The following is a 12743-nucleotide window of genomic DNA, read 5'->3' as shown; positions in this document are numbered from 1 at the left end:
AAGTGTTGATGAATGATGACACAGACACTAAAAGGTGAAAACCAGTCTGATGATTAATTTATTTCTCGATGACGTAACCTGAAACCAACCAGGCCAAACCATTTTTGTCTTCCATTAGATTACCTCACCTGTGCAGAGCGTGCAGAGGGGAGGATTTGTGAAAATCACAGGTGGGGGAGGTTTTGATAACGTGTACGAACACATCTTTGCGTACCTTGGAACCAGATTGATAAATTCTTAAGACATCATAAGGCCGGGCTTACAGTTCTGTTTTATGCCTAAAGGGCAAAATGAATCGTAGGTCAACTTTTAAATGTTGGCAAATTCTGATAAAGGCTAGAACGAACCTCCATTTCTAATATGGGTTGGATTTTAATGATTATTTACACAGTTGTAGTCTGGTGTCAGCAGACCAAATCAAATGAAAGCAAATGAAGCATGAACTTGCATATTTCGTTTGGTTCCAGCAAACAATTTCCGTGGTTGATCATAGTGTTACACACATTTATGTCAACATAACAGTTTTCAACACGATGTAATGAGTTTTGTTTGTAGTCGGCACCTACATCAGGTCTGACAAGCTGTGACAGACCTGGGATCTGTATTAACGATAGCGGAGATGCAGTCAGAAACTGTTCGGGCGACAATCACGCAAAAATGCCAGTTTCTAACACAATGTTGCTTTAACTACAAGTCATATCTTACTTTGGTGACACTTACTTTGCACACTCTGCATATTGAGGCTCACGGTGGACAGAATGAGATGCCTGAAAAAAGAAAAAAATAACAAAGCAATTAAGTAGATAATACTTTGCAACTTTTCGATAATGTGCAGCAGCAGAAGGAACAGACGTGTTTCAACCTCTCTGACAGTGATTGACTACCAGCTGGTTCAAATCATCGTAACAACATCGACAACAAACACAAGTAAAACAGTCGAATTAGAAAGATTTAAGTAATAAGAAATATATCTTTCTGTGTGTGACCAGTTGATATAAACCCCCTTCTTAAAATACAGGAAGCATGTACATGTATGATGTCATCGTGTGCAGAGTCTCCATCGCCAAACACAAATATTAGTAGAACAATTAGTACATTATTGAGAGATCAGCTCAATGGTTCCTGTTTCTCTTATGTCCTGTTTTCCTCAACTTTTTCTTCTTAATATTTATATTTGTATAGGGTTTTTTCTATGTACGTATTTGATGTATGTTCTCTGGGGGTTTATAAGATACACATACACAAAATTACAGGTGGTTAGCCACTAAATTGATCAGGCATCTATATAGTTGTTGCATTTACAGATTGTAGCGTCTCTCCCAGTTGGATTCTCAGTCTACTACTGAACACTGAACACTGACACTTAAAGGTCCTATTTGTAATAAAAGTTGATTTTTTGAGTCTCATTCCCAACTCCCTTTGGGATTGTTGGACAGGTCAGCGGTTGAGACTCCAAATCAACTTTTCTTACAAAGAGCACCTTTAAATCAAATCATCTTTCGATCAGATTGGGATCTGGGGAATTTGGAGGCCCGGTCGACACCTTCGGCCTTTTATTGTGTTCCTCGAGCTGTGTTTGCGGTGTGTCAGGGCACACTGTCCTGCTGGGGGGGACACTGCCATCGCGTCGTGTTGTTGTGATGAGGGGGTGTACTTGGTCCACAACAGTGTTTGGATGGGTGGTTTACATCAAGTAGCATTCACATGAAGGCCAGCACCCAAGGTTTGCCTGCAGAACATCGCATTGTGATGAGATGATCGGTGTTATTTACGTCACCTGTCAGTGGTTTTAATGTTGTGGCTGATCGGTGTATAGACAGTAATTCTAATATTTGGTCATTTTCACCTCATTTAGGTGCTTTGTATAGCCATCCACAGGTTTCTGGTCGTCCTCTGGCTGATTTTTGAACAACTCTTCTTGACAGAATCCGGGAATTTCAGCTTAGTGTGTTAGTGTGACACAGACTTGTTTCTTCAATCAACAGGGTCTCGATGGGGTTTAAGTCAGGACTTTTGGTCTGGAAAGTATATTATGAAGAATTTTCCTAAAAATCAATGTATAGACTAATTCAAAAATAATCATCACTTATCACAGATTTCCATTACATGTCAGCTTCTGTTTCTGCCGAGTCATCTGGGCGTCAGCAGTTCTGCAGAAAGACATTTGACCGCAACCAGAGACGCTTTGAGTTGGTGGCTCTCCAACTTGAAGTGTTCGTATTTAACAACCACAGAACAAAACTCAGCAGTCAAATGACTTCACCTTAACTAAATACAACCAGCTAATCCTGCACAATATCCCTTTAAGCCAGTATGTTGCTCTTCATCACATGCTGTTCGACCAACATGTGACGGTATTTACTTAAGTAATTGTGAATAAATACAACTTTAAAGTGTTGGGTTACACAGGCTTTGTTTTACTGTGCCGTCATGTGATCTCTCTGAACATGTTGGTAGTTGAACAATCTGTTTGCACATCGCTTTCACTTTGACTATTTGATTGCCAACATCCTGAATGCTTCCACTGAACTGTAAAACACAGATTAGGGCGGGTTTGGATTATGTCTTGAGATAATATATACCCAATTTAAACTGACATGGTGCGTTAGGTTGTTTTAGTGGAAATAAAGTGTAGAAATGAGTGATAAGTGATATTAATTAATAACTGATAATAAGTGATGCACCTACTGTCTGTTTTGGGGGTATACGTCCTGTGAGGTGTTTAGCTTTGTTATTTACGTGACAACACAGAGGCTGTTTGTTACTTTGCTGTTAGCAGTAAACATTATTTCTGTTCAGACTGACTGTGTCAGGCTCTCAAGTTCAGCTTTTCCCTCGGACACAATCTGGTTTTGGTTAGGATAAGTTTTACAGTTTGATGGCCATCCCGGTAGCTAACTAGCTTGCTAAAGTTACATTTTTACTGCTGATTTGTGCCTGACAGTCCTGCATTTGGACATGTTTCAATGTTGCATTCCTCCCTTTGATGGCAAGCAAGGGCTGAAGTTGAACTGAGGTCCAGCAGTACCTCTCCTCTGATGTAGAGTACAGGTTGCTACTGTTGGCCTATTAAACTGCTAGTGGCCGATAATGAAGCAAGTGAAGTGAACGAACTGTGAGTGTCCATGCTTTTCTATCTCTGTCAGATCAATGGCAAACGTTCTCATGATAATCCCCAGATAGCCACAGTAACGCAAGGAAATCACAACAGCTGAAGACATTGTTCAGAAATGTCTGGTTGCGTCTTTTTCAATAAACTACTGATGACGTATGAGGGGCTTGAAGGGTTGTCCCATTTCATAGGGAGAGATTTCATACACTACCACTTTAACTCTGTTCTGAAGGGCAAAGGCACGATCGAAAAACGAGGGATAGGGGAAAAAAATAGAAATGGGATTGGCGTGAAACACCTCGACATCCCCCCCACAGGTGTCTGATGAGGCTTAGTAGTCCTTCAGTCCACAATCAAGTTGTAGGTTTTGCTTATGTTGAGCCGGAGGTGGTTCACTCTGCACCACCCAGTAAGTCCAGTCCACCAGGTCTTCCTTCTCCTGTTGAACCATCAGTGGTCAGGCCGGGTGGCAGGTTGCTGCTGGAAAAGGGGATTGTATTGGGACGAGAGGTGAACTAAACTGTGGTTTTATTATCTCTGCTCGAGCATTTATATAAACTTATAGAAAGCTGATGGGAACTTCTTTCTCTTCATCTTATTTGTTTCTAAATGTATAAAAACTGACGCAGTGCTTTTTTTGTGCGGAACTGTTGATGACAGTGCACTCCATTGACATGACTTTAATTACAAACCAGTAATTTCTTGTAAGTGTTGTTCAGGGAATCTGAAAGTGTTGACAGCAACTGTCAGGCGTTCAGCTGGAGGGGGGGGGGGTACTTTCTGCAGCAGGTTGGGCAAGTGTGAAAATGAGCAGAGTTTCATGATGAGAAAACTGGCTTTTACTTGAGGGCAACCGGGACAGGTTTGATTTCTGATGCAATAAACCCACGTCGAGGCATTAGACCGTGTTACGATGACTCAAGTGGTCAACTTCACCTCACTGTGCTGCTAAAAACACTAAATTCCCACACCATGTTATTTTTAGAAACAGAAAGTACCACAATTCCAACTGGGATACATCAGAATTTTGTAAGGTTTCTCCTTTCATTTCAGCGAACTCAGCTTTACCGTCATTGTAAGTCTTTCATCGGCCACTTATGAGCAAAGGATTTCTTCCTTTATCTGCGCTGAAGGTCACACAGGAAATTACTCAATCTGCTCCAAGTCTGCCTGAAACTCCGAGCCAGGAATGTTTTTCCAATACTGTCTCCATTGTCCGTTATTGTCAGCACCACACCCAGCTCAGCTCAGCTCCTGACTGCCTCACATCAGTGATGTGTCCACTTCTCTTAAGAAGCATCTGAAACTTACTCGCCAAGATTAAGTGTTTCTGTTCTGATCATTCAAAATCATAAAAACTGTTTACAACATACTTTCCTCACCAAGCTCCCCACTGCTTGTATGCTCAGCTTGCCCCTTATCTTTTCCTTATGATGTTGTTTTAAAGGATAAGTTCACCCAAAAATGAAAATCCAGGCGTTATCTACTCATCCTCATGCAGGTTAAGTTTCATACTCCACGCTGCATTTCTGGAGCTTCACAGCAAAACAGACTTGCACCGTTCTCCTAAACAACTGAAGATTTGTTTTAAAATGCAATAAAACACAGAATAAAAGCATCACACAGCTTGTCCGGTGTAATCCAGCTCTCTAGAAGCCCCACATTTATTTGAAAAGATGTTATTAAAACCATTTTAAAACTTTCACTGTAGCTGCAAAGCTCAAAGCGTTAGCATGTACTTGATGTACAAACAAGCTGTATGGACCCATTTGATGTAGTTTTTGAGCAATTGTCGAACTGCTTTTTTTACATTTTATAGTGAGTCCTCATCCACGTCAGTTGTTTAAGGGAAGCTCCAGAAATGTTTTGTATACTACAAAACTTCCCCAAACTTTCCAATCAGCTATGGGGTGAGTAACTAACAACTACATCTGACATTTTTGGGTGAATTTATCCTTTAATCTTAAACCTGATTCCTAATGGGAAACTCCCCTCTCGAACAGGTGACAACCAGTCCAGATCTGGCGGCACAAAGATGCGACTCTGTCTGAGAAAGATTAAAGAACACAGACGTTCATGCACGTATGTCAAAGCAATCGATTGTAAATTGACATCACACACAGTCTATAGTTTGTTGCTGTTAATAATTTAGCTTCCGATCAGTAAAGTTTGGTTACCTCCTGATCCCCTTAAACTCAAACAATATGTGGTATGCTCCACATTCCAGGACCACACTGGACAGGTTTTTATCAGCCTGTGTTATCTCAGGCGCACCCAGCTTCTCTCTTCACATGCAACAGCCCTGACACTGAGCTGTTTACTCAGCTTGATTACACATATTAGATGGGCCCTGCAAAACAATGATTGTCAAACCCAGTGATAAAATCTAATCTTTGTCTAGATTTACTTCACCATCATTGAGGTGACACTTCCCACATGAAGGCAAGATAGCTGACAACGGCACATCATTGTACCAAAACAACAGAAGAGTCTGACACTTAACCCAAATGTTGCTTTATTGCTATTGTAAATTTAAGTGAAATTGCTCTGTGTAGTCTGTTGTTTTTGTTATTAAAATCTTATTCCATACATTTTCTCCTTAGTTATTTCTTGATTTCTCTGTCAATCAATCTTTATTTGTATGGCGCCAATGCACAGCAAAGGTCATCTCATGACACTTTGAGCAGGTCCAGAACATACTCTGGATTTATTTATTTACAGAGACACATCATTTCCCCCATGAGCGGGCACTTGGTGGCAGTGGTGAGAAAAAAAACTGCCTTTTATCCACTGCCACTGTAAGTCTAATGTGATTGTGACTTTTGGCTATATAAATAGAATTGATTTGATTTGATTTGATTTGATCCTCATGCTGCTGTAATCACACCTACTTTTCCTCTCTGGGAGATCAATAAAGGATGATCTTATCTCAAAAACAGATGAAAATGCAAATTGATGGACAAAGTATGCAAATTGTTTGAAGGGCGCTTCTGAAGTCACTGCAGTTTGACTTTAAACCGCTCATTTTCTGCCTCCGGGGCCGGTGTCGACTCTGACAATCCATCACGCAGGAGCTTGTCATCGGTTTGAACATAAAGTCTTGTTCTTTAAAGTAAGAAGGAACAGTCACCATCAGCAAAATGAAGTGGAGTAAAGAGCACGATATGTCATCTCTGCAATGTAGTCGAGTAAATGTACAGTTATCACACCTACTTTTCCTCTCTGGGAGATCAATAAAGGATGATCTTATCTCAAAAACAGATGAAAATGCAAATTGATGGACAAAGTATGCAAATTGTTTGAAGGGCGCTTCTGAAGTCACTGCAGTTTGACTTTAAACCGCTCATTTTCTGCCTCCGGGGCCGGTGTCGACTCTGACAATCCATCACGCAGGAGCTTGTCATCGGTTTGAACATAAAGTCTTGTTCTTTAAAGTAAGAAGAAACAGTCACCATCAGCAAAATGAAGTGGAGTAAAGAGCACGATATGTCATCTCTGCAATGTAGTCGAGTAAATGTACAGTTATCGACACAAAATAAATGTCGTGTGCAACACCTCAGTGTATTAGATGCATCCCTCTACGCATGCATGTACAATTTCTATGCATATGTCACAATGCAGCCCTAACATACATCCCAAACAGTAAACTGACTCATATGAATCCCAGATGGTAGAAAGTCTGATACACCAGTAAGTTGATTATAAATACGGAGATTTGTTCTGAACATATACACAATGGGATTACTTTTCATTTTCCAAACCATAACTATAGCAACCCGTGTTTAACTGTCAAAGGGAAGTTACCACTTACACATTACATGTACTGCTAATATCCCAATAATAACATAATCATAGATGCATCCATGCAGAGAGGCAAAGAGGTGAAAATGGAAGTGGCCCTGACACGAGGTGTGTCTGCTTTGGCAAGCGACACAACTATTGTTGGAATGAGTTTGTGCTTATCTTGTCAGATTCTGTGGAAGCCTCCTGATTATTGGTTCATCATATCAAACTGTCTGACAACCATCGTTTTCTTTTCATCTTCTTTTTCATTTATTACTCTGGCAAACTCTCAAACTGTTTCTTGGCGATGAAGACTTGGCGCTTGGGCAGCTGATTCATGTAACCTTCAAATGTCAAACAATTAGAGATTTACTGACTTATTAAAAGATCACAGTGGATTTAGCGGCTAAATACTATAATTTCTCTTCACCTTCAGTTACCGTTCCTAAACGTATGTGTGCTGATTCAGATGCACAGCTTGTAGCTCTCTCTAAAAGCCAATATTAATAGTTATTTCAATTAATTTCAATAGGAACAATCCAGTTTAACATAGCTACAATACAAAGAGTGAAACTGATACGCTGCACAGAGAGTTTATAGCTTTCGATCCTTTTTAACTCTTTTATTTCAGTGTCATTACAGCTTTCAGCGGTCATAAAACCACAACACACACAAGCTATGGAAATGCAATAAAATACACATAAACATTCATCAGTCAGCTGAGAACCGCTAAAGCTCTTTGAGCCAGCAGTTAACCTTTGTTGTTAAGATTTGAGTTTGATTAAGGCTCAATAAGGCTGTCTCAATGTTATCACTCTGAGTAACCGAAACACTTCCTGGCTTCCTGGAACAGATCACCCCTCATTACTGTCTGACGATAACTCTTAGTTTTGAATGTGTAAAAACATCTTAAAGTTCCCATGAAGTCAAAATCAACTTTTTACTGTTTTAATCATGTGTGTCTTGCTCCCTATCTCACTTGTACGCCCGTATCAGGTCAAATAATGGCTAGAAAGTCGCTCTGTAAGTATCCCTAATCATATTTTAGTTTGTGTCTCTCTCAATAATGCTTAAAAATGTTGATGACTCATCCTGCACTCAGTGGCTTACACTAGTTTTTTGCATCCATTAAACGCTCTCTTCATTTTTCTAGGCTGCCATGGACGTATAAAAAGTGGGTCACCGGCGGAGTTTCGGGGGATCCTGCTTCACAGACTATGGTACAAAAACCCAACTGCATAAGTTCATGACATGATTTGGGGGGAAACTGGATCTCATTTTATGGAGAACATATCATCTTGTTTTCTATCAGCTGTGCTCCAGCTGCTCTGCCTCAGCTTTGGACTGATAGCTTCAATTGTTGCTAAAGTAACTCCTAACTACCAGCAGCCTCCCAAAGATCAGCCTCTGAACTGGGCTGTAACAGTAATGTGGTGATTCATGGAGTTTCCTGATGGACAGATACTGGTAACTTTACATTCAGGGCATTAAGCAGACGGTTTTGATGGCGCTGGCTGCCATGCGAGGTGCCGACCAGCACATCAGGAGCAGTCTGGGGTTCAGTATCTTGCCCAAGGCTGCTTCGAACATGCAGACCAGGGGAATCAAACCAGCAACCAGCTGTACCCCTGAGACATAGCCGACCTTTGCTGCTAATTTAACTGGTAACTGAGTAGCTGTGAGGGAGTTTGCTGGTTAATATCAATCATCACCATTATGACCCACTAAAGGTGTGTGGTAGTGTCTATCTGCAGAGAACACACCCTCCGCCTTTATTTTCTTATTATATTATTATTTTGCTATTCAGGGCGTTTCCTGGCATCAGCGTTTCTGGAGACAGACAAGTTGTCTGTTGCATTTCGTTCCCAGGTTGTAAAAAAACCCACATTTTGGGTTGGACTCGCAGTCACTCAGAGGTTTTTGCACTGATTAAGAAAGAGAACAAAAGCTTATTTGGCTCTGACACAGGACCGTTGCATAACGTCCACGGTCAATGTCATCCGGTCCAGCAGATACTTGTCCCATCACATTTTGAGTGTCAGGGTGGAGATTTCTGTAAGGGTGTGTATCCAAAAGGTCATTTGTAAGTGTTCTGGTAAGCTTTCAAACCAAATCCTTCACCCGTCTGTGAGGTCACATCTGCCCATTGAAATATATTAATCCTCTGAAGTTGTTTGCTCTCTGCGTTGATGGATGAGAGGTTGTGATGTAACCTTGGTACTGATGGAAAGGTGTTTTAAAGTAGAGAGTTAGCTTTCACTCATTTGTTGTTGTTGTTTTTTTTTCATCTGTACAGATAATAACGTATATTATTGATGGCATTCGACTTTTTCTACCTTTTTTTCAACCAATTCTGAGGTCTCTGCCAATTTAATAGCGTAAAACAAGAATATTGTATGGATTTTTTGCCTAAATCTGATGGCCAGACAGGCAAACAATCATGTCGTGTTGTAGTCGATCTATGTTCGGCAGTTTTATATGGAAAACGTTAAAGAAATAGTGGATGATGGACATGCAACAAAAGCAGCTTTTAGGCATGTCTCTTACGAGCGGTTTTCTGTTTGTTGCCAGCATTTTCACAGAATTTGCTTTCACCCAAAGCCGACAGGGACGTGACGTACAGTCGCTCTCATCTATGGCCGTCGTCAAGCTTGTTTTTTTGGAGCCAGACGCGACAGTGAAGCTGGGGAACATATCCCGATTGGATCTGACTTAGAAACTGTGGTAGTCACTCACAAGGTAGCCATGCCCTCGAGCATCCCCTGCTTTATGGTTTATTTTACTCTATAGGGGGTCTAAATTTACAAAATGAACATCATGCTGTACTGAAGAAGACTACAAACCAGCATTTGAGACAATAAACTCCTCAGGAAACAGTTAACTGAGGTAATAAATCATATGAATTGAGTAGGGTCATTCTCTCATAAGCCTGTGGAGCTGCCCCTGATTGCCACGAGCGAAAATGCAGGTTTAAGGCACTTCTGTTCTGGCTTCAGATCTTTCATGAGGACTCGACTCGACTAGCTGCCAAATATTTTGGAGTCTAACAATGGCTTCAGTCATGGTTGAGTTAAAAAGCAGTTCCTCTGAGCTGCTAATGTGTTCGCTGTTACAGAGTCACATACGGGATGCCTTCTGTTGAAGCAGTTCCGAAGAAAGTGATTACTTTCATCACAACCACCCACTTGTGCCAGCTATGCAGTGCATGCCTGTGATGACATGTCTTCTTTATCAGTCGTGTTAAATGGAAATCTTTGAACACACCGAAGAAATTAAAAAAACATTATCCCCCTGATAGACTGGGCCTCGTCTGTGCAGGCTTGTAAACATCTAAAGCAGACACAATAGACACGCGGTGCACATTGTCTTGTCGCCAACAGAGTTTTAAGATTGAAATCTCTCCTCCAGAGCGCCAGACCTGCCTGGTGTTTTTATTTGAAACATGAGCGTTTCACCTGGAATCTGGACAGAACTGAATTTAGCCCTGCTGCTGCAGGTAGTGAAACTAATCCTTGCAGAGTCTTTTGTGAAAGTCACTGTTTGTGCTGCTATTTCAGGCTGTTATAGAAATCCAGTGATCCGGTTTGAGTACAATCTCAGGAGAATTTTCTTTCTTCTGTGTGAGAGCGAGTTGTGGGTCGACTTCTCCACACGTGAAAGTGAGTGACCAGAATGAGAGAGAGAGAGAATTTTTAAAGATTTTAAGATGGTCCTGAAAAAAGTTTTCCACTTGGTTTCACACTCTAGAAATGTTTTTACTGTTTCTCACCTGTTTTCACAACCAAGAAAAAGCAATGTCAAAGAAATAAGGAATTTAGAAAAGATTATCCTGGTAAAACTCCACCAATTATCAAGTCAATCACAGGAATGAATATCAATTTAGATCTGACTTAGTAAATGGATCACCAGAAGATAAAGAAGTCTTTGCTGGCCCCTCAGGGCTTCCATCTGTAAAAATGATGTGGCTGGCTAATGTGAACAGCTGATAACTTAATTGACGACTCCAGACAATGACAGCTGGAATAATGAATGAACATGCATGGGAGGAGTGATTGACAGCATGGAATGATAATTAACCTAAAGACTTAAATCGTCTTTAGATCCTCATGTCAACAAAGAGTATCAGGTGTTAGCGGTGTTAAACTTGTCCTGCACAATTCATGCAAATACTACTGCTGACTTGCTGCAGGCTGTGAGAAGTGTGTGTTGAGTTCCTTCCTTTGTATTTTCATCTTGAGTTGAACAACAGCACTCTCACAAACTGTGACTGGTAAATCTGTTTCCCAGATGTGAACCCTTCTTACCTGATTTTACATCAAAGGTTGCTACGCCTACTCTGAATTCCTGCCCTGACTCCTTATTTGCTCAAAGGGAAGATCATGACCCACATTGGTTAGATCAGAAAAATAATTGGGAGGATTAAAGGAGATCTTGGCTCAGAGATGAAGACTGAGACATATTTTGAAGTGGGTACAAAATGTCATTGGCTAATAAGAATAGTACATGAGATAAATGTAGATGTATCATTCAGAAAAGGCCAATTTGAGCCTTTTCTTTCTTTCTTTCATTCTTTCGTTCTTGTGTCTACGGATCTTCATGTCTGCACTTGGCAGTGAGGTATTACATTTCCCTTGTTATGATTTCTCTGTAATACCGTGCCGACTGGCAGCAGGATGTGTTTTTTCCTGCTCTAGTTAAGAGGTCATTTGTTTTTGATACAGCCGACGTCCTGTCATGTCATACCTATTTTTATATCGTAAAAACATGATATGTCATTATGTTGAGGGTGTGTACATCACATCTTTTCAACTCAGTTTGGGATCTCAGGGCTTCCAAAGACTTGGATTATGCCGGACAAGCTGTGCGGAGCCATTTTATGTTTTTTTGGATGTTTAAAACGAGTCCCCGTCTGCTTCAAGTTGTTCAGGAGAATTCTGCACTGCTTTTGCTTCGAAGTTCAGATTTGGGACAGAATCGGGGAGAGTAGTTAATGTCTGGATTTTCTGTGTTGGTAGAACTAATCCTTTAAATAACTAATGTTTTGTGGCACCTGAATGACATTTTCTTGCAAGATCCTTATAAACTGATGATCCCGCAGGCGGTGACAGTGTCCACCGAAACTAACAAAGACAGTCACAGGAATATGGAGACAAAGACGGAGGAAGGGAGCTGCAGTGATTAATTTGGTTGAAGTATTCTCAGGAATCCCTCACCTCCTGTAGCTGCACTTTAGTCAACCCCTTGAAGTTGCTGATGCCAGCATTAATCCCTCTGATGAAAATGCCACCAGTATGGAGAGGCCGGAGGGGTGTGGTGTCACGCTGTACGCCTCCTCCTCCGGGAATTTCCAGATCAAGCTGCAACACTCCAGTGACAAATATCTGTAGGGAGCAATGGAGCAGCACAGTGTCAGTTTTTTATATAATACTGCCTGCTCTGCATTTACATGTAGGTTTCATATGATTACGAGCTACAAGTGAGGTTTTTAATTTCACTGTCTGCACACTGAGTTACCTGTGGCTTAGCTTCTCACCTGAAATCAGCTCCCATGAGACAAGCTTCTTCATAATCAGTCAAGAAAAAAAAAAAGATATCGTTTACTCCATTTTTTATCCGTTGTTGATTTCATTATCAGGCGATAACTAATGTTGACTAAGCTTTAAGGAATAGGAGAAAAACATTTAGTTTTCTTGGATAATGGAATAATTTATCTCGTCATCTCGGGCAAACAAAGCTTGCCTTCTCTGGATCTTGAGATAACAAATCAAATCAAATCAAATCAAACATATTAAAAAAGCCGAATAAAGCCCTACATTAGTATGTTGAAAATCAGTCAAGGCACAAAAGA

Source organism: Sparus aurata, chromosome 3 (genome assembly GCF_900880675.1).
Source record: "Sparus aurata chromosome 3, fSpaAur1.1, whole genome shotgun sequence".
NCBI lineage: Eukaryota > Metazoa > Chordata > Actinopteri > Spariformes > Sparidae > Sparus > Sparus aurata.
This window is presented reverse-complemented; position numbering follows the sequence as displayed.